General features: G+C 44.0%; 1 protein-coding gene across 1 annotated transcript in view; it reads right to left on the bottom strand.

Annotated features, from left to right (window-relative positions):
- Positions 1-17,259, bottom strand: part of CNGA1 (cyclic nucleotide gated channel subunit alpha 1) — a 111,691-nt gene extending 94,432 nt beyond the window's left edge. The window contains exon 1 of the mRNA XM_077279811.1: positions 17,227-17,259. The gene's annotated coding sequence lies outside the window, so the exon portion shown is untranslated. The remainder of the gene's footprint in view (positions 1-17,226) is intronic.
- Positions 17,260-24,014: the final 6,755 nt, after the last annotated feature.

The following is a 24,014-nucleotide window of genomic DNA, read 5'->3' as shown; positions in this document are numbered from 1 at the left end:
CATATATATATATATATATATATATATATATATATATATATATATATATATATATATATACAGTGGGGCAAAAAAGTATTTAGTCAGTCAGCAATAGTGCAAGTTCCACCACTTAAAAAGATGAGAGGCGTCTGTAATTTACATCATAGGTAGACCTCAACTATGGGAGACAAACTGAGAAATAAAAATCCAGAAAATCACATTGTCTGTTTTTTTATCATTTTATTTCCATATTATGGTGGAAAATAAGTATTTGGTCAGAAACAAACAATCAAGATTTCTGGCTCTCACAGACCTGTAACTTCTTCTTTAAGAGTCTCCTCTTTCCTCCACTCATTACCTGTAGTAATGACGCCTGTTTAAACTTGTTATCAGTATAAAAAGACACCTGTGCACACCCTCAAACAGTCTGACTCCAAACTCCACTATGGTGAAGACCAAAGAGCTGTCAAAGGACACCAGAAACAAAATTGTAGCCCTGCACCAGGCTGGGAAGACTGAATCTGCAATAGCCAACCAGCTTGGAGTGAAGAAATCAACAGTGGGAGCAATAATTAGAAAATGGAAGACATTCAAGACCACTGATAATCTCCCTCGATCTGGGGCTCCACGCAAAATCCCACCCCGTGGGGTCAGAATGATCACAAGAACGGTGAGCAAAAATCCCAGAACCACGCGGGGGGACCTAGTGAATGAACTGCAGAGAGCTGGGACCAATGTAACAAGGCCTACCATAAGTAACACACTACGCCACCATGGACTCAGATCCTGCAGTGCCCTGCAGTGTCCCACTGCTTAAGCCAGTACATGTCCGGGCCCGTCTGAAGTTTGCTAGAGAGCATTTGGATGATCCAGAGGAGTTTTGGGAGAATGTCCTATGGTCTGATGAAACCAAACTGGAACTGTTTGGTAGAAACACAACTTGTCGTGTTTGGAGGAAAAAGAATACTGAGTTGCATCCATCAAACACCATACCTACTGTAAAGCATGGTGGTGGAAACATCATGCTTTGGGGCTGTTTCTCTGCAAAGGGGCCAGGACGACTGATCCGGGTACATGAAAGAATGAATGGGGCCATGTATCGTGAGATTTTGAGTGCAAACCTCCTTCCATCAGCAAGGGCATTGAAGATGAAACGTGGCTGGGTCTTTCAACATGACAATGATCCAAAGCACACCGCCAGGGCAACGAAGGAGTGGCTTCGTAAGAAGCATTTCAAGGTCCTGGAGTGGCCTAGCCAGTCTCCAGATCTCAACCCTATAGAAAACCTTTGGAGGGAGATGAAAGTCCGTGTTGCCAAGCGAAAAGCCAAAAACATCACTGCTCTAGAGGAGATCTGCATGGAGGAATGGGCCAACATACCAACAACAGTGTGTGGCAACCTTGTGAAGACTTACAGAAAACGTTTGACCTCTGTCATTGCCAACAAAGGATATATTACAAAGTATTGAGATGAAATTTTGTTTCTGACCAAATACTTATTTTCCACCATAATATGCAAATAAAATGATAAAAAAAACAGACAATGTGATTTTCTGGATTTTTTTTTCTCAGTTTGTCTCCCATAGTTGAGGTCTACCTATGATGTAAATTACAGACGCCTCTCATCTTTTTAAGTGGTGGAACTTGCACTATTGCTGACTGACTAAATACTTTTTTGCCCCACTGTATATATATATATATTTTTTTTATTCAGCGCTAGATATCATAAAAGCCGGTAATTCAATTGCCGGCTTTTCCTATCTCCTTCCCAAACCCGACATGATATGAGACATGGTTTACATACAGTAAACCATCTCATATCCCTTTTTTTTTGCATATTCCACACTACTAATGTAAGTAGTGTGTATGTGCAAAATTTGGGCCCTCTAGCTATTAAATTAAAGGGTTAAATCGCGGAAAAAATTGGCGTGGGCTCCCACACAATTTTCTCTGCCAGAGTGGTAAAGCCAGTGACTGAGGGCAGATATTAATAGCCTAGAGAGGGTTCATGGTTATTGGCCCCCCCTGGTTAAAAACATCTGCCCCCAGCCACCCCAGAAAAGGCACATCTGGAAGATGCGCCTATCCTGGCACTTAGCCTCTCTCTTCCCACTCCCGTGTAGCGGTGGGATATGGGGTAATGAAGGGTTAATGTCACCTTGCTATCGTAAGGTGACATTAAGCCAGATTAATAATTGAGAGGCGTCAATTATGACACCTATCCATTATTAATCCAATAGTACGAAATGGTTAATAAAACACACACACATTATTACAAAGTACTTTAATGAAATAAAGACACAGGGTGTTATAATATTTTATTAGACTCTTAATCCACCTGAAGACCCTCGTTCTGTAAAAAAGGAAAAATAAAAAAAAAGCAATATCCCATACCTTCCGTCGTTCAGGTCACATCCCACGATGTAAATCCATCTGAAGGGGTTAAATCATTTTACAGCCAGGAGCTCTGCTAATGCAGTGCTCGTGGCTGTAAAATCCCAGGGAATGAATGGAAAGCAGGGGAATGTCCTGTAGTTACATTGAGTCGCGGTGATGCGCCCTCTGCTGGATGTCCTCATATGAACTCAAGCGTGGGAAAAATTCCCAGGCTCAAGTTCATATGAGGACATCCAGCAGAGGGCGCATCACCGCGACTCAAGGTAACTACAGGACATTCCCCTGCATTCCATTCAATCACCAAGTTTTACAGACAGGACCGACTGCATTAGCAGAGCTCCTGGGTGTAAAATGATTTAACCCCTTCAGATGGATTTACATCGTGGGACGTGACCTGAACGATGGAAGGTATGGGATATTGTTTTTTTATTTTTCCTTTTTTACAGAACGAGGGTCTTCAGGTGGATTAAGAGTCTAATAAAATATTAAAACACCCTGTGTCTTTCTTTCATTAAAGTACTTTGTAATAATGTGTGCATGTTTTATTAACTATTTTGAACTATTGGATTAATAATGGATAGGTGTCATAATTGACGCCTCTCCATTATTAATCTGGCTTAATGTCACCTTACAATAGCAAGGTGGCATTAACCCTTCATTACCCCATATCCCACCGCTACACAGGAGTGGGAAGAGAGTGGCCAAGTGCCAGAATAGGTGCATTTTCCAGATGTGCCTTTTCTGGGGTGGCTGGGGGCAGATGTTTTTAGCCAGGGGCGGTCAATAACCATGGACCCTCTCTAGGCTATTAATATCTGCCCTCAGTCACTGGCTTTACCACTCTGGCGGAGAAAATTGCGCGGGAGCCCACACCAATTTTTTCCGCGATTTAACCCTTTAATTTAATAGCTAGAGGGCCCAAATTTTGCACATACACACTACTAACATTAGTAGTGTGGAATATGCAAAAAAAAAGGGATATGAGATGGTTTACTGTATGTAAACCATGTCTCATATCATGTCGGGTTTGGGAAGGAGATAGCAAAAGCTGGCAATTGAATTACCGGCTTTTATGATATCTAGCGCTGAAGTTAATATAAATATATATATGTGTGTCTCACTGACATATATATATATATACACTCACTGGCCACTTTATTAGGTACACCTGTCCAACTTCTTGTTAACACTTAATTTCTAATCAGCCAATCACATGGCGGCAACTCAGTGCATTTAGGCATGTAGACATGGTCAAGACAATCTCCTGCAGTTCAAACCGAGCATCAGTATGGGGAAGAAAGGTGATTTGAGTGCCTTTGAACGTGGCATGGTTGTTGGTGCCAGAAGGGCTGGTCTGAGTATTTCAGAAACTGCTGATCTACTGGGATTTTCACGCACAACCATCTCTAGGGTTTACAGAGAATGGTCCGAAAAAGAAAAAAAATCCAGTGAGCGGCAGTTCTGTGGGCGGAAATGCCTTGTTGATGCCAGAGGTCAGAGGAGAATGGGCAGACTGGTTCGAGCTGATAGAAAGGCAACAGTGACTCAAATCGCCACCCGTTACAACCAAGGTAGGCCTAAGAGCATCTCTGAACGCACAGTGCGTCGAACTTTGAGGCAGATGGGCTACAGCAGCAGAAGACCACACCGGGTACCACTCCTTTCAGCTAAGAACAGGAAACTGAGGCTACAATTTGTACAAGCTCATCGAAATTGGACAGTAGAAGATTGGAAAAACGTTGCTTGGTCTGATGAGTCTCGATTTCTGCTGCGACATTCGGATGGTAGGGTCAGAATTTGGCGTAAACAACATGAAAGCATGGATCCATCCTGCCTTGTATGGAGCATCTTTGGGATGTGCAGCCGACAAATCTGCGGCAACTGTGTGATGCCATCATGTCAATATGGACCAAAATCTCTGAGGAATGCTTCCAGCACCTTGTTGAATCTATGCCACGAAGAATTGAGGCAGTTCTGAAGGCAAAAGGGGGTCCAACCCGTTACTAGCATGGTGTACCTAATAAAGTGGCCGGTGAGTGTATATATATATATATATACCTATTCTATGTGTAGACATTTATTCTACCTATTCTATTCTATTCTGTCAGTGTGATTTTACTGTACACCGCACTGAATTGCCGGCTTTTCTCTATAACACCGGTGTGTATTTCCCGCAGGTCACACTGCTGGTCCGTGTGTAATCCGTATTTTTCTCGCCCCCATAGACTTTCATTGGCGATTTTTTTTGCGCAATACGGTGACAAACGCAGCATGCTGCGATTTTCTACGGCCGTACAAGACCCTATAATACGGATCAGTAAAATACAGCAGATAGGAGCTGGGACATAGAGAATCATTGTACCGTATGCAATCCGTATTTTCTGCACCTCTCATACGTCCGTAAAACTTGCTAGTGTGACGCCGGCCATACAATGTGATTTTCTGGTTTCTATTCTTAGATTCTGTCTCTCACAGTTGAAGTGTACCTGCGATAAAAATTACAGACTTCTCTATTCTTTGTAGGTGGGAAAACTTGCAAAATTGTCAGTGTATCAAATACTTATTTTAGGGTAAACTGTAGATACAGTATTATTTCACTAATGTCTCCTGTTTTCAGTGTAGAAAATTGCTACAAACGCTTTGTTGGCTCATCACCTTCTCTGAAAGGAATTGCACTAACGTTGGATTATGCTGATACCAAGTCAATAATCTGCTCCTTTTATCTTGCTTGCTCAGCTCTCTATAATGCGACCTAATCCTATTTGTTGAATATCTGTGTATTTGCATAAACGAGACATAGAGTTGCAAACAACTACACTTAATATGTATTTGATATTTTTATATCAGCCTAAATTAGTACACCCGCTTTGAAAAAAGTAAGATTTTAATCAATATCTCACTAAATGCAAGAACAATTTAAAATATTTTGAGAAGGCTGAGTTTCACAGAACATTTTTTAACCCATAAAATGAAAGTAAGGTTACTAATTCAACTTTCATTACAATAACTTCAGTTTTATTCAAATTAGTTGATGCAAAAATAATAACACCCCACATGAAAAACTACTACATCTAGTATTTTGTATGACCACCATGATTTTTAAGGATAGTGTCAAGTCTTCTAGGTATGGAATGAATAAGTTGGTGACATATTGCAACAACTTTTTCCATTCTTGAAGAACGACCACTTTTAGAGCTTGGATGCTGGATGGAGAGTGATGGCAACTTGTCTCGTCAGAAGTCCCCATGTGTGTTCGATTGGGTTCAGATCAGGAGACATTTGGCCACTGAATCATTTTAACACTGTTTTTCTTCAGAAATGACCACATATTACCACCACACAGTGTCACGGGGAGACTAGGTGAGCGAGAGCTAATAACTCGGGCCCCTGCAATTTCCCTCAGACTAGGGAAATCCTGACTGACCCTCTACCTGGAGTTTACACTGATGGTGTGCATGTCCAGGCCCCGAACCTCACCCTGTCTCCTGTTTCAACCCTAGGCTGAAACCTCCGCCCACCACCCAGTGAAGAGGTAATACACCAATACCCACAGTTAGCACAGACAAGGATAAAGGAAAATATACACCACGCCGCAGTCACTCAGGAATACACTATAAATGTGCAGGGCAAAATAAATACAAATATAGGAAGGAGTAAATAAGACTAAGGGCTCATTTCCACATGCGAGGCACACGTCCGTATCTCGCATGTGGAAACTAAGCTGTGGCACCGGACTTGGGAGCGGAGCGTGCGGCCGCATAGGAACACATGGAGCTGCACGCTCCGCTCCAAAGTGCCGGCACCAGAGCTTAGTTTCCACATGCGAGATACGGACGTGTGCCCAATGATCAGGAGAACTATTTAAAGGCAATGGGCATGGCCCAGCATCCAATCCGAGGATCAGGTAAATTAACCCCGGAACAGCTAGATAAAATCTAGCCGACGCCAATGAGCAAATAGTGGTCAAAAGCGGAATTACCGCTGTCTGTCGAACGACCTGGTCTGAACAGCGTCCGACATGACAGTATCCCGCCTTCTACGAGGGACCCCAGGGCCCTCACGGCTTATAGGACCCGGCTTGTCTGGATGGCGATGATGAAAAAACCTGACCAGCCGATCCACATGAATATCCGAGGCTGGTACCCAGGACCTCTCCTCAGGCCCATAACCACGCCAGTGTACCAAGTACTGTAAAGTGCGACGCACTACACGAGAGTCAACCACCTTGGAGACTTCAAACTCCAAATTACCATCCACCAAGACTGGAGGTGGCATAGGCGCCGCGTCCACAGAACCCACCACCTTCTTTAGAAGAGACCTGTGGAACACGTTGTGTATCTTATACACCGTAGGGAGCTCCAGTCGGTACGCTACTGGGTTAATGACGGCGGTGACCCTAAATGGACCAATAAACCGTGGACCCAATTTAAGGGACGGTATTTTGAGTCTTATGTTTTTTGTGGATAACCACACCCAGTCATCCACACTCAGGTCCGGACCTGGCACACACCTACTGTCAGCCACACGTTTGTACCTAGCACCCACACTCAACAGGCGCTGTTTAACTCTCCTCCAGACTGATGACAATTGTGCTCCTAACTGATCCTCCTCCGGAAGGCTGAAAGAGCCCCTCTGACTCAAGGTACAAAATTGAGGATGTAGCCCGTAAACACAAAAAAAACGGAGACTCCCCAGACGACTCCTGGCGGTGATTATTGATGGCAAACTCAGCCAAAGGAAGAAAGGTAGACCACTCCTCCTGGTTATCAGAGACAAAGCAGCATAGGTACTGTTCCAAATTTTGGTTCATACGCTCAGTCTGACCATTTGACTGAGGATGGAACACCGAAGAATGAGACAACTTGATCCCCAGCCGTGAGCAAAATGCTTTCCAAAATTTTGCCGCAAACTGAGACCCCCTATCAGACACGATGTCAGACGGAACCCCATGAAGTCTGACCACCTCCTGCACAAATACCTGAGACTGAGTCTTAGCGTTAGGCAACGAAGGCAAAGACACAAAGTGCGACATTTTAGAAAACCGATCAACAATCACCAAGATGACCGTGTTCCCAGCTGATGAGGGCAAATCAGTGATGAAATCCATGGAGATTTCCGTCCATGGCTTACTAGGTACTTCAAGAGGAAGTAGTGTGTCAACAGGACGGGAGCGGGGCGTCTTAGCCCTAGCGCACGTGGTACAAGCTGACACGTATGAGACCACGTCCTGTCGGATTTTGGGTCACCAAAACCGACGTGACACCAACTCCAAGGTACCTCTAACCCCTGGGTGGCCAGCCAGGACAGTATCATGATGCTCTGCCAAAACCTTTAAGAGGAGATGAAGTGGTACAAAAGATTTGTTGATGGGAAGCTCAGATGGTACCTCCTCCTGAGCCTCGGCAATTTCAGCCTCAACCTCGGTAGTGAGAGCCGAAACCACAACACCCTTTTGGAGGATGGGTACTGGATCTTCCCGAGGTTCACCCCCCGGAAAACACCTGGACAGAGCATCCGCCTTAGTGTTTTTAGACCCCGGTCTGTAAGTGACAACAAAATTGAACCGCGTGAAAAACAATGCCCAGCGAGCCTGCCTGGGGGACTGACGCTTAGCTGACTCCAAATACAGCAGATTCTTATGATCGGTAATAACAGTAACCTGATGTACCGAACCCTCCAAGAAGTGTCACCATTCCTCAAAGGCCAACTTGATTGCCAACAACTCCCTGTTGCCGATATCGTAGTTACGTTCGGCGGACGACAGTTTCTTGGAGAAATAGGCGCAAGGATGCAAACCACTCAAAGATGAGCCTTGAGATAGTACCGCCCCCACACCAACCTCAGACGCATCGACTTCCACAACAAAGGGTTTTGATACGTCTGGCTGCACAAGAATGGGGGCTGAAACAAAACTGTTCTTAAGAAATTCAAATGCGCGCAGCAGCCCCTGGCCAAACAGAGAAATTGGTACCCTTTTTAGTCATGTCAGTTAGCGGTTTAGCAATGATGGAAAAATCCTTGATAAATTTCCTATAGTAGTTAGAAAACCCAAGGAACCGCTGAAGTGCTTTCAGGTTATCAGGACGTTCCCAATGCAGCACCGCTTGCACCTTAGCGGTGTCCATTTTAAAACCAGAAGCAGACACAATATAACCCAAGAAAGGCAACTCTTGAACAGAAAATACACATTTCTCAAGTTTAGCATACAGCTTATTCTCTCTGAGAAGCTGTAACACCTGCCTGACATGATTTAAATGAGCATCACGGTCGCAAGAATATATGAGGATGTCATCTAGGTACACAATAACGAATTTCCCCAAAACATGCGAGAACACATCATTGATGAAATGTTGGAACACTGCAGGTGCGTTAGTCAACCCAAAAGACATCACCAAATTTTCAAAATGACCCTCAGGGGTATTAAAAGCCGTCTTCCATTCATCACCTTGACGGACTCTTATGAGGTTGTATGCCCCCCTGAGGTCAAGCTTCGTAAACCACTTAGCACCTGCCACCTGGTTGAACAAATCTGATATCAGTGGCATAGGGTATGGATCACGAACCGTAATCTGGTTCAACTCCCTGAAATCCAAACACGGGCGTAATCCGCCATCTTTCTTCTTCACGAAGAAGAACCCTGCTGCCACTGGCGAGGATGATGGCCTGATGTGCCCTTTGCTCAAGCTTTCAGCAATATAATCTGTTGTGAATTCTGCTCTTGGGCTCCCTCCGGTTGTTGTAAGTGGTAGCGCTGCGGTCTCTGAATCACAGCATTTATCAGGTGTTTTCACTTTTTGCAATTTGGACTGGGCTATTTAGTCTTGCTTCACCCTTTAGTCAGTGCCAGTTGTCCATTGTTCCTGGAGGATTCACATCCCTGCCTGGTCTCTTCTGCTTTGCAGTTCTTTTCAACAAAGATAAGTTCTGGCCTTGATTTTGCTGTCCACATGCTGTGGTCTTATTGTTCAGTACTTTTCTATGTTTTGTCTTGTCCAGCTTGGTCTGTATAAGGATTTTTTTTAGCCAAGCTGGTATCTCTGGAGATGCAGATATACCCTCCATATCTTTAGTTAGCTGTGGAGTTTTTGTATTTTCTGTGGTGGATATTTTCTAGTGTTTTAATACTGACCGCATAGTACTCTGTTCTGTCCTTTCTATTTAGCTAGAAGTGGCCTCCTTTGCTAAATTCTCATTTCAGTCTGTGTATGTTTTTTCCCTCTCCTCTCACAGTCAATATTTGTGGGGGGCTGCCTGTTCTTTGGGTATTTTCTCTGAGGCAAGATAGTTTTCCCTTTTCTATCTCTAGGGGTAATTAGTCCTCCGGCTGTGTCGAGATGTCTAGGGAGCGCTAGGTACATTCCACGGCTACTTCTAGTTGCGGTGTTAGGTTCAGTGTCTGCGGTCAGTACAGGTACCACCTTCTCCAGAGTATGTCTCATGCTGCTCTTAGGCCACCAGATCATAACAGTACAACTGGCCAACAATGAGTTAACCGCATCTCAGAAGAAGGGAAGGAAAGTGCTGAGCCATTTTTTTTTTCTGTAGTCTGTTGTGTTTTTTTTTTCTCTTCCCTCTTTGCCTCTGGGTGGCTCAGGAGTTCGGCGCTGGTATGGATGTTCAGGGATTGGCTTCTCGTGTGGATCAACTTGCTGCTAGAGTACAGGGTATTTCCGATTATATCGTTCAGACTCCAGTTTTAGAGCCTAGAATGATTTGTTTTTTGGGTCCAAATTTCTGAGCTTTAAAAATAACTGTAAACTGTTTTTTGCTCTGAAACCCCGTTCCTCTGGTGATCCCATCCAGCAGGTTAAAATTATTATATCTCTGCTGCGTGGTGACCCCCAGGATTGGGCATTTGCCCTGGAACCTGGGAATCCGGTGTTGCTTAATGTAGACACCTTTTTTCAGGCGCTTGGGTTATTGTATGACGAACCTAATTCAGTGGATCATGCTGAGAAGACCTTGTTGGCCCTGTCTCAGGGTCAAGAAGCGGCAGAATCATATTGCCAGAAGTTTAGGAAATGGTCTGTACTGACTAAATGGAATGAGGTTGCCTTGGCGGCAATCTTCAGAAACGGTCTTTCTGAATCCGTTAAAGATGTTATGGTGGGGTTCCCCACGCCTGCTGGTCTGAGTGATTCTATGTCTCTGGCCATTCAGATTGATCGGCGCTTGCGTGAGCGCAGAGTTGTGCACACTATGGCATTGTCTTCCGAGCGGAGTCCTGAGCCTATGCAGTGTGATAGGATTGTGTCTAGAGCTGAACGACAAGGATTCAGACGTCAGAATAGGTTGTGTTTTTACTGCGGCGATTCTGCTAATGTTATTTCTGATTGCCCTAAGCGTACCAAGAGAATCACTAGTTCTGTTACCATCAATACTGTACAACCTATATTTCTGTTATCTGTGACCCTGATCTGCTCATTATCGTCATTTTCTGTCATGGCATTTGTGGATTCAGGCGCCGCTCTAAATTTAATGGACTTAGAATTTGCCAGACGTTGTGGCTTCCCCTTGCAGCCTTTGCAGAGTCCTATTCCTTTGAGGGGCATTGATGCTACACCGTTGGCTAAAAATAAACCTCAGTTTTGGACACAGCTGACCATGTGCATGGCGCCAGCCCATCAGGAAGATTGTCGTTTTCTGGTGTTGCATAATTTGCATGATGCTATTGTGCTGGGTTTCCCATGGTTACAGGTGCATAATCCGGTATTAGATTGGAAATCTATGTCTGTGACTAGTTGGGGTTGTCAGGGGGTTCATGGTGACGTTCCTGTGATGTCAATTGCCTCCTCCCCTCTTCTGAAATTCCTGAGTTTTTGTCAGATTTCCAGGATGTATTCAATGAGCCCAAGTCCAGTTCCCTTCCACCGCATAGGGACTGTGATTGTGCTATTGACTTGATTCCAGGCTGTAAGTTCCCTAAGGGCCGACTTTTCAACCTGTCTGTGCCAGAACATAACACCATGCGGAGCTATGTGAAGGAGTCCTTGGAGAAGGGGCATATTCGGCCATCTTCTTCACCATTGGGAGCAGGTTTTTTTTTTGTTGCCAAAAAAGATGGCTCCTTGAGACCCTGTATTGATTATCGCCTCTTGAATAAGATCACGGTCAAATTCCAATACGCTTTGCCTTTGCTTTCTGATCTGTTTGCTAGGATTAAGGGGGCTAGTTGGTTTACTAAGATTGACCTTCGAGGGGCATATAACCTGGTTCGTATTAAGCAGGGGGATGAATGGAAAACTGCGTTTAATACGCCCGAAGGCCATTTTGAATACCTTGTGATGCCATTCGGACTCTCTAATGCTCCATCTGTGTTTCAGTCCTTCATGCATGATATATTTCGGAATTATCTTGATAAATTCATGATTGTATATTTGGATGATATTTTGATTTTTTCAGATGATTGGGAGTCTCATGTGAAACAAGTCAGGATGGTATTTCAGATCCTTCGTGATAATGCCTTGTTTGTGAAGGGGTCTAAGTGCCTCTTTGGAGTACAGAAGATTTCTTTTTTGGGCTTCATTTTTTCTCCCTCATCTATAGAAATGGATCCGGTTAAGGTTCAGGCCATTCATGATTGGATCCAGCCCACATCCGTGAAGAGCCTTCAGAAATTTTTGGGCTTTGCTAATTTTTATCGCCATTTCATTGCCAACTTCTCCAGTGTGGTTAAACCCCTGACCGATTTGACGAAGAAAGGCGCTGATGTTACGAATTGGTCCTCTGCGGCTGTTTCTGCCTTTCAGGAGCTTAAACGCCGATTTACTTCGGCCCCTGTGTTGCGTCAGCCGGATGTTTCTCTTCCTTTTCAGGTTGAGGTTGACGCTTCTGAGATTGGGGCAGGGGCCGTTTTGTCTCAGAGGAATTCTGATGGTTCCTTGATGAAACCGTGTGCCTTCTTTTCTCGAAAGTTTTCGCCTGCGGAACGCAATTATGATGTCGGCAATCGTGAGTTGTTGGCTATGAAGTGGGCATTTGAGGAGTGGCGACATTGGCTTGAGGGGGCCAAGCACAGTATTGTGGTCTTGACCGATCATAAGAATCTGATTTATCTCGAGTCTGCCAAACGGCTGAATGCTAGACAGGCCCGATGGTCCCTGTTTTTCTCCCGTTTTGATTTTGTGGTCTCGTATCTTCCGGGTTCTAAGAATGTTAAGGCTGATGCCCTCTCTAGGAGCTTTTTGCCTGATTCTCCTGGGGTCCTTGAGCCGGTCGGTATTCTGAAGGAAGGGGTGATTCTTTCTGCCATCTCCCCTGATTTACGACGGGTTCTTCAGAAATTTCAGGCTGATAAACCTGACCGATGTCCAGTGGGGAAATTGTTTGTTCCTGACAGATGGACTAGTAAAGTGATTTCGGAGGTTCATTGTTCTGTGTTGGCCGGTCATCCTGGGATTTTTGGTACCAGAGATTTGGTTGGTAGGTCCTTTTGGTGGCCTTCTTTGTCACGGGATGTGCGTTCTTTTGTGCAGTCCTGTGGGACTTGTGCGCGGGCCAAGCCTTGCTGTTCCCGCGCTAGTGGGTTGCTTTTGCCTTTGCCGGTCCCTGAGAGGCCTTGGACGCATATTTCTATTTCGGATCTTCCGGTTTCCCAGAGGATGTCAGTTATCTGGGTGGTTTGTGACCGGTTTTCTAAGATGGCTCATTTGGTACCTTTGCCTAAGTTGCCTTCCTCTTCTGATTTGGTTCCGTTGTTTTTTCAGCATGTGGTTCGTTTGCATGGCATTCCGGAGAACATTGTGTCCGATAGAGGTTCCCAGTTTGTTTCTAGGTTTTGGCGGGCCTTTTGTGCTAGGCTGGGCATTGATTTGTCTTTTTCTTCCACATTTCATCCTCAGACAAATGGCCAAACCGAGCGAACTAATCAGACTTTGGAAACTTATTTGAGATGCTTTGTGTCTGCTGATCAGGATGATTGGGTGGCTTTCTTGCCATTGGCCGAGTTTGCCCTTAATAATCGGGCTAGTTCTGCTACCTTGGTTTCCCCCTTCTTTTGTAACTCTGGTTTTCATCCTCGTTTTTCTTCAGGGCAGGCTGAGCCTTCTGATTGTCCTGGGGTGGACTCTGTGGTTGACAGGTTGCAGCAAATTTGGGCTCTTGTTGTTGACAATTTTTTCTGTTGTCTCAGGAGGGGGCTCAGCGTTTTGCTAACCGTCGTCGCTGTGTTGGTTCCCGGCTTCGGGTTGGGGATTTGGTCTGGTTGTCTTCCCGTCATGTCCCTATGAAGGTTTCTTCCCCTAAGTTTAAACCTCGGTTTATTGGCCCTTATAGGATTTCTGAGATTATCAATCCAGTGTCTTTTCGTTTGGCCCTTCCAGCCTCTTTTTCCATCCATAATGTTTTTCATAGATCTTTGTTGCGGAAATATGTGGTGCCCGTTGTTCCCTCTGTTGATCCTCCTGCCCCGGTGTTGATTGATGGGGAGTTGGAGTATGTGGTTGAGAAGATTTTGGATTCTCGTTTTTCGAGGGTGAGGCTTCAGTATCTTGTCAAATGGAAGAGTTATGGCCAGGAGGATAATTCTTGGGTTGTTGCCTCCGATGTTCATGCTGATGATTTGGTTCATGCCTTTCATTTGGCTCGTCCTCGGATCGGCCTGGGGGCTCTGGTGAGGGTTCGGTGACCCCTCCTCAAGGGGGGGTTACTGTTGTGAATTCTGCTCTTGGGTTCCCTCCGGTGGTTGTAAATGGTAGCGCTGCTGTCTCTGAATCACAGCATTTATCAGGTGTTTTCACTTTTTGCAATTTGGACTGGGCTATTTAGTCTTGCTTCACCCTTTAGTCAGTGCCAGTTGTCCATTGTTCCTGGAGGATTCACATCCCTGCCTGGTCTCTTCTGCTTTGCAGTTCTTTTCAACAAAGATAAGTTCTGGCCTTGATTTTGCTGTCCACATGCTGTGGTCTTATTGTTCAGTACTTTTCTATGTTTTGTCTTGTCCAGCTTGGTCTGTATAAGGATTTTTTTAGCCAAGCTGGTATCTCTGGAGATGCAGATATACCCTCCATATCTTTAGTTAGCTGTGGAGTTTTTGTATTTTCTGTGGTGGATATTTTCTAGTGTTTTAATACTGACCGCATAGTACTCTGTCCTGTCCTTTCTATTTAGCTAGAAGTGGCCTCCTTTGCTAAATTCTCATTTCAGTCTGTGTATGTTTTTTCCCTCTCCTCTCACAGTCAATATTTGTGGGGGGCTGCCTGTTCTTTGGGTATTTTCTCTGAGGCAAGATAGTTTTCCCTTTTCTATCTCTAGGGGTAATTAGTCCTCCGGCTGTGTCGAGATGTCTAGGGAGCGCTAGGTACATTCCACGGCTACTTCTAGTTGCGGTGTTAGGTTCAGGGTCTGCGGTCAGTACAGGTACCACCTTCTCCAGAGTACGTCTCATGCTGCTCTTAGGCCACCAGATCATAACAATAATCTTTTAACGCTTGTCTCTCCGGCCGGAGATGTTAAACATCCTTGCTTTAGGCAACTTGGCCCCTGGTTTAAACCTGATAGAACAGTCATAGGGATGATGTGGCGGCAACTCTGAACAACCCTTTTCAGAGAACACATCCACAAAATCCAGAAGTGACTCCGGAACACTTGAAGTCACCGCAGCCACACATGTGGCCAGGCAATTCTCCTGACAGAACTTGCTCCACTGAATTATGTCCTGAGTTTTCCAGTCAATTACCGGGTTGTGCATGGACAACAAAGGAAAACCCAAAACCACCTGAACAGGAAGATTCCTGAGCACCTTACATGTAACCTGCTCGGAATGTAGAACCCCAATGTGGAGTTTCACCTCAGCCACAAATTCAGTAATCTCCCCCTGAGAGAGAGGAGCAGCATTGATGGTGACCACGCGGATAGGATGAGACAGTTTTTCAATCCTAAAACCTGCTGTGCGCGCAAACTCCTCATCAATGAGATTTGTGGCTGAACCACTATCCACAAAAACAGTAATTGGCAGCTCACTGCCAGCGATAAAAACCTTAGCAGGGAGCATGCATTGAGAAACCACCATGGAGGATATACATAAGCTCAGATTGGTCTCCTCCACACCCTCTGAGCTTAGAAGTTTTCCGCCGTTGCGTTTTTCTTAGACAGCAGAGGACAGATGTTAATAAAATGACCAGTTTTACCACAGTAAAAACAGGCTCCCTGCTTCCTGAGCTCAGGGGCTCGACGCTTAACATGTGACACCCCTGCGATTTGCATAGGCTCCGTGGGCTCACCTGCAGCAACCTCACGTGAACCTAATCCCTCTCCCATAGGCGGTGTCTCATGCTCCCCTTGATGCAAACGGTGATCAATGCGGACAACCAGACTCATAGCGGAATCTAGAGAAGCAGGAGTCTCGTATATCAGAAGGGCTTTTTTAACCCTTCCAGAAACCCCATGAATAAACTGACTCCGCAATGCTGGATCATTCCATTGTGTATCGATCGCCCAGCGACGAAATTCAGAACAGTAATCCTCTGCAACTCGCTCCCCCTGGCGAATAGTGTGTATCTTAGATTCTGCTAGAGCCATTGTGTCAGGTTCATCGTAGATTTTTCCAAGAGAGGAAAAAAAACTCTCCACAGAGTCAAATGCAGCAGAATCAGATGGAAAAGAAAACGCCCATGCTTGGGGATCCCCGCTTAACAATGACAACACCAGGCCCACACGCTGAGCCTCATTACCCGAGGAGATCGGGCGCATACGGAAATATAGTTTGCAAGCTTCACGAAAAGAAACAAATTTACTGCGTTCCCCAGCAAATTTTTCAGGCAAAGGGAATTTAGGCTCAGCAACTCTTCCTGTCGCTCCAGCTTGCACATTAGATACTGCTAGTCCCTGTTGCTGAACTGCCCCCCTCAACTCAGTGACCTGTAGGGACAGCGCCTCCAACTGGCGGGTTATGGAAGTCATGGGATCCATGACAAAAGAAAAAAAAAAGAAACCCCTTTTTTTTATCTTTGTTGTTGAGCCGATTATAATGTCACGGGGAGACTAGGTGAGCGAGAGCTAATAACCCGGGCCCCTGCAATTTCCCTCAGACTAGGGAAATACTGACTGACCCTCTACCTGGAGTTTACACTGATGGTGTGCATGTCCAGGCCCCGAACGTCACCCTGTCTCCTGTTTCAACCCTAGGCTGAAACCTCCGCCCACCACCCAGTGAAGAGGTAATACACCAATACCCACAGTTAGCACAGACAAGGATAAAGGAAAATATACACCACGCCGCAGTCACTCAGGAATACACTATACATGTGCAGGGCAAAATAAATACAGATATATGAAGGAGTAAATAAGACTAAGGAAAATACACCACTAGCAACGAATCTCCAACAACCAGCTCTCCACTCCAGACCGAGATAACAACGCACAAGACAGAAGCTATAATCGGCGACGCCCAATGATCAGGAGAACTATTTAAAGGCAATGGGCATGGCCCAGCTTCCAATCCGAGGATCAGGTAAATTAACCCCGGAACAGCTAGATAAAATCTAGCCGACACCAATGAGCAAATAGTGGTCAAAAGCGGAATTACCGCTGTCTGTCGAACGACCTGGTCTGAACAGCGTCCGACATGACACACAGTGACCGAATACTACAATGCTGGTCATTAATAAACAAAATACTAATAACACTAGTATTGCCATAAGTGCCATTATACACAGGAGCTCTGTATATAGTATCCAGTGTATAGTTTACAAGTAATATAGGGATCACCGGTGATATTATACACAAGAACTATCTGTATATAATTTCAGGGTAGAGGTAATACAGTTATCACTGGTGACTTCATACAAAGGAGCTCTGTATATACTATATAGTGTATAGTGTAACTGTACAGGTATCACACTGACTCACCAGTGACTTCTGTACTTGAAGTGATGCTTTTAGCTTTTCTTCTTCTTCCAGCGCAGACCGCCATCTCTGCCAGAACTCGTCTCTCCAGAAAATAACACATCATAATTTATAGTTGATCGCTTCTAGAGCACATTCCCCACTTTCTCCCTGACTTCTACACGTCACCAGATGGAGAAAAAAAGCAACACAGTGCCGCCCTCCACAGTAACAAGACACCCCCCATTGATGAAAGTATACTCAAAAATAAAATGCATCATAGCAGTAAAAATATACCTTAACCCCTTCACGACCTTGGGATTTCCCGTTTTTGCATTTTTGTTTTTTGCTCACCTTCTTCCCAGTGCCATAACTTTTTTTATTTTTTAATCAATATGGCCATGTGAGGGCTTGTTTGTTGTGGAACAAGTTGTTCTTTTGAACTACACCGTTGATTTTACAATATAGTGTACCCAAAAACATTCCAAGTGCTGTGAAACTGCAAAAAAAGTGCAATTGTTTTTCAGATTTTTTCCCCATGTTCACTAAATGCTAAAACTAAATGCTAAAACTGACCTGCCACTATGATTTCCCAGGTCAGTATGAGTAGATATTAAACATGTACATGTTGTTTTTTTATTGAATGGGGTTGTCCACTACTAGGATAACCCCTTCTTGAACTAAATGTTTGGCCCCTATAAAATAATAAAGCCTGTAATCACCTCCCGGTCCGGCGCCATTCCCGCTGTGTCAACACGCACTCTCCTTGGGGCTTTTGTGCAGTGTTGTGACAAGTGATGCCGCCACCCAATCAGCGCTGGCATCACCGTATCCACCACCGGCGTCACGTGTCACAAAACAGCACAAGAGCCCCCGTGAGATCAACATGGGAGGTGAGTGCAGACTTTACTATTTTATTTGGGACAAACATTTGGTTCAAGAAGGGGTTGTCCTGGTAGTGGACAACCTCTTTAAGTGGTGAAAAAATATCCACAGTTTGTAAAACAAAAAATGATGGCATTTTCCAAAATGTCTAAATTTGTCATAATCTGGGGCTGGGTGAAGGCTTATTTATGCCATTTACCGTTTGGATTCATTCTTTTTATATTTTGATAGATCGGGTGTTTCTGAACTCGACGATACCAAATATGTGTAATTTTTATTTTTGTTTACTGTTTTATTTTTAATGGGGCAAAAGGGGGGTGATTTGAACTTTTATATTTTTTAAATTTTTTATATTTTTACTTTTTACATGCTTCAATAGTCTCCTTGGGAGACTCGAACCTGCGATTTTCTGATTGCTTGTGCTACACTTAGCAGAGCCGCAGGGCCACCCAGTGGCCACAGTACATCAGCAATGACAAGCATGGGGGTCTTCTGCAGACCCCCAGTTGTGATGCCAACCCATCGGTGCCCCACGATCATATGACGTGGTGCCGATAGGCAGAGTTAGTGACACGCTTCCGGATCGAGCAGTTCAAATGCTGTCATGTGCTTAAAAAGATGCAGGTTCTGCGCCGGAACCTGCATCAAAGAGAGGGATTTGACTTATGACGCACCTGTACGTCATGGGTCATGAAGTGGTTGATTAGCCCATACAGTAATAATGTTCCCTATCCTGGCCCCTTCCTATAATAATGTTCCCCATCCCGGCCCCTTCCTTTAATAATGTCCTATATCCTGGCACCTTTCTGTAATAAAGTCCTCTGTTGGAATAATGCTTATTATTGCATATATTGCATCAACTACAGGGTGGGCCACTTATATGGATACACCTAAATAAAATAGGAATGGTTAGAGATATCAGCTTCCTTTTTGTGGCACATTAGTATATGGGAGGGGGATAACTTTTCAAAATGGCTGGTGACCCTGGCGGCCATTTTGAAGTTGGCCATTTTGGATCCAACTTTAATTTTTTCAATGGGAAGAGGGTCATGTGACACATCAAACTTATTGAGAATTTCACAAGAAAAACAATGGTGTGCTTGGTTTTAATGTAACTTTATTCTTTCATGAGTTATTTACAAGTTTATGACCACTTATAAAATGTGTTCAAAGTTCTGCCCATTGTGTTGGATTGCCAATGCAACCCTCTTCTCCCACTCTTGACACACTGATAGCAACACTGCAGAAGAAATGCTAGCACAGGCTTCCAGTATCCGTTGTTTCAGATGCTGCACATCTCGTATCTTCACATCATAGACAATTGCCTTCAGATGACCCCAAAGATAAAAGTCTAAGGGGGTCAGATCGGAGACCTTGGTGGCCATTCAACTGGCCCTTGACGACCAATCCACTTTCCAGGAAACTGTTCAAGTAGGAATGCTCTGACCTGACACCCAAGATGGTGCACCACCACATTATGGGTGTCAAGTCCGAGCATTCCTACATGAACAGTTTCCTGGAAAGTGGATTGGTCATCGTGTCTCCAGCAGTAGTGTTATATTGTCAATAATTCACTGTTAAAAAAAGAAACAAACAAAACGGGAAGTTCCTGTTCACTCACTTATGTGTATAGCTGAAGCACACTTTTCCACTTTCACTTTGCAAGATGACAGACAAGATGCTAAGATCCTAAGCTATAAGAAATACCAGTTGCAAGCTATGTTATTTTTGTTCCTGAATAAATATATAGTCATGGGTTATGGGCCCAGAAACCCAAAGACCCAGACAACAACGCAGAGAAGAGAGAACCACAGTGTACTAAAAAGAAGCAAAGATGGCCAACAGCAGCAACTCTGTGAAGATCATAGTGACAAATCTGACAGAACTGCCAATCCTGAAAATTCAAGGTAAACATGCTGATAAGAGAGGGTACGTGGAAATACACACAGAAGTCTAGACTTGACTCACTACCAGAAGACTGGGTTGAGGAGGATCAAAAAGCACAAAGCGCTATCTCCCTCAGATGATGATGATAATAATCAGATCAAAATTCCAAATACTTGCAAAAGGTCTAAACTATGTTCCTAACCAAAATTTTTACCTCTTTAACACCATTAGGGACTAGAGATGTGCGAACATTGTCGGCTCCCTCCTTATTCAGCAAGCTATAGTGCTTACAGAAGGTGCATCGAGAACCCGGATACCTGGAGCGCTCCCGATAATCAGCTGTTCTGTGTCACGGCTGTGTGACAGTCACAACCCATGAATGGAGAGCCAGGACCCTGTTGCAATTAAAATCCACCAGCATGTCAATATGAAATACATTGTCATTGTATATTAGCTCTCTGATCGAGCACTCCGCCCTTCAGCATGTGGTGGATTTTAATTGCAACAGGGTCCTACCTACTCATAAAATCAGACTTGGAAGAGAGGTATTCACATCTACCCAGGAATTCAGACTTCACTCTTAGAGAGGTATTCACACTAAACACCCAGCTAGAACCCAGCAGTTTTCAGACCACCTTGTGATTGGTTGCTGGGCATGCATGAATTGGCCAAATTATTTGCTAAGCGTCTCATTTTTTCCTAGTATCTAGAAGCAGTATTGCTATTCATATTTCACGTATTTATTTACGGGGCTATGTAAGGGCTCATATTGTATATTGAGAGGTTATGTAGGTGCTCATATTGTAGACAGAGAAGCTATGTGGGGGCTCACACTGTACATTGAGAGACTATATGGGGGCTCATACTGTACTGTATATAGATGGCTCATACTATATATACGAGCTATGTAGGGGCTCATTCTATATGTAGAGGCTATGTGGGGTCTCATACTGTATTTAGGGGCTATGTTAGGGTTCATATTGTATATAGAGAGGGTATGTGGGGGCTCATATTGTATATAAGGAGCTCATACTGTATATAGTAGCTTAGTGGGGGCTCATACTGTGTATAAGGGGTTATGTGGGGGCTTGTATATATTGTATATACGAGGCTATGTGGGGGCTCATACTGTATACAATAGACTATGTCAGAGTTTATATTGTATATAGAGAGGCTATGTGGGGGCTCACACTGTTTACAGGGGCTCATCCTGTATATAGGAGGCTGTGTGTGGACTCATACTATATATTGATGGGCTGTATGAGTCACATACAGTGTATAGGGGCTGTGTGGGCTCATATGGTATATAGGGGATGTCAGCATTAGACAGGAGCGAATATCGTCGGGTCCCTCCTTATTCAGCTTGCTAATAGAGTTTACCGAATAGCTGCAACGGGAACCTGGATACCTGGAGTGCTCCCAATAATCAGGTGTCCGGCACCGCAGCTGCAGGTGTCGCGACTGTGTGACAGTCACAACATACATTTGAAAAAACTGACCGTCACATCCATACATAGACTAAGTGTGAACAGGTGCTGAACCTAGAGTAACCAACTCATATATAATCAAATAAAAAAGGCAGCACACTGCAGCGCTAAGACATGCAAACATGAAACATGAAAACTGAACTGCAATAGGCAAGCGTAGGACCTGATATACGAGAGATGCCGTAAAGGGGCTATCAGGTACACATAAAATTGGCCATTTTTATGCGCTAAACGCTCTCATTTTTCATATTTCTAGTGCAGTATTGCAGTTCAGTTTTCATGTTTCATGTTTGCATGTCTTAGCGCTGCAGTGTGCTGCCTTTTTTATTTGATTAGTCACAACATACAGGCTCTCCATGCATGTGCTGTGACTGTCACGCAGCCGTGATACATGCAGCTGCGGTGCCGGACACCTGATTATCGGGAGCGCTCCAGGTATCCGGGTTCCTGCTGCAGCTAGTTGGTAAGCGCTATTAGCAAGTCAAATAAGGTTGGAGCCGACAATATTCGCTCATGTCTAGTCAGCATATTTAATTCTGCTCAATAGTAAGTTATATAATTAATAATCTAAAATAATAATTATAGTTAATTAATCTATATATACAATTGTCTAAGGGTTTTTCTGTCTGTCTGTCTGTCCTGGAAATCCCGCATCTCTGATTGGTCGAGGCCGCCAGCGACGGGCACAGCATGGCGACGATGATGTCATAAAGGTTGCCTCGACCAATGAGCGACGGGCACAGTCTGCCGCTAATTCTGGAATCATCATTGTCCATATACTATGGGGACATGCATATTCTAGAATACCCGATGCATTAGAATCGGGCCTGTTGCCTCGACCAATCAGCGACGGGCACAGTCTGCCGCGAATTCTGGAATCATCATTGTCCATATACTACGGGGACATGCATATTCTAGAATACCCGATGCGTTAGAATCGGGCCACAATCTAGTCTATATATAATTGTCTAAGGGTTTTTCTGTCTGTCTGTCTGTCCTGGAAATCCCGCGTCTCTGATTGGTCGAGGCCCAGGCTGCCTCAACCAATCAGTGACGGGCACAGCATGGCGACGATGATGTCATAAAGGTTGCCTCGACCAATCAGTGACGGGCACAGTCTGCCGCGAATTCGCCTCGACCAATCAGCGACGGGCACAGTATCAACGTAGATGTCATAATGGTTGCCATGGCGACGATGATGTCATAAAGGTTGCCTTGACCAATCAGCGACGGGCACAGTCTGCCGCGAATTCTGGAATCATCATTGTCCATATACTACGGGGACATGCATATTCTAGAATATCCGATGCGTTAGAATCGGGCCACAATCTAGTATGTTAATATTAATATTGAGCATAATCAATTTCAGCCTATTGGCTCCACAACAGTCAGTTTCTCATGTGGCCCCCGGAAAATTAATTGTCCACCCCTCATCTAAATAATTTATAACTTGTGTCACTTATCATTAATGCTTCAAGATTTGTCACAGTTGTTAATAGTAATCTGCAAACAATGAGTTAAATGTTCTATTTTGAAAAAAAGACACATGAGTAATAAATATTCACAATGTTTCCAATAGTATGACTATATATGCTATGAGTATGACACAATCAGCGTTTGTTTTTTTCAGCTTTTTTTTCCTCTGCGGAAAATAAATGCTGCATTTTACAGTATCAGCTTAGAGAATGAGATTTCTAAACATGTTGCATTTTTTTTCCTGTTTTTTTTTTTTTTTTAAATCTGCAACTTATCGCTTCTTACATGAGTTTTGCAGCGATTTTCACACATTGAAAAAAAGCAAAACACTCAAAAACACAGCAATAAAGCGATTATTATGTGTAACCTTTTTCCTGCTATCACTCTGGTTTTTGGGGTAGAAAAAAAAGGCAACTTGTGAACAATCTCGCTCCACTTCTTCCCAGAGCCAAAACTTTTTCATTTTTCTCTCAATATGGCCATGTGAGGCTTGTTTTTTTGCATTGTACTTTTGAACGACACCAGTGGTTTTCCATATAGTGTACTGAAAAACAGGAAAAAAAAATTCCAAGTACAGTGAAATTGCAAAACAAAAGTGCAATTCCATAATTTTTTTTGTGTTTTTGTTACCCTCTTCATTAAATGCTAAAACTGACTGCCATTATTATTCTCCAGGTCATTACGAGATCACAGATACCAAACAAGTCTATGTTCTGTTTTATTTAAGTGGTAAAAAAAAATCCAATGTTTGTTAAAAAAAGGAATGGCGCCATTTTCCAAGACCCGTAGTGTCTCCATTTTTCAGGATCTGGGGCTGGGCTAGGGCTTATTTTTCGTGCGCCGAGTTGAAGTTTTTACCGACACCATGTTGGGGTAGATATAATGTTTTGATCTCCTGTTATTGCATTTTATTGCGTCCAAAAAAACATAATTCTGGCGTTTTTAATTTTTTCTCATTATGCTGTTTACTGATCAATTAATTATTTTTCTAACCTGATAGATCGGGTGTTTCTGAACCCGTCGAAATTGTTTTATTGTGAATGGGGAAAAGGGGGGGGGGGGTAGTTTAATTTGTAT

This window comes from Ranitomeya variabilis, chromosome 1 (assembly GCF_051348905.1).
Source record: "Ranitomeya variabilis isolate aRanVar5 chromosome 1, aRanVar5.hap1, whole genome shotgun sequence".
NCBI classification, from domain to species: Eukaryota; Metazoa; Chordata; class Amphibia; order Anura; family Dendrobatidae; genus Ranitomeya; species Ranitomeya variabilis.
This window is presented reverse-complemented; position numbering and strand designations above follow the sequence as displayed.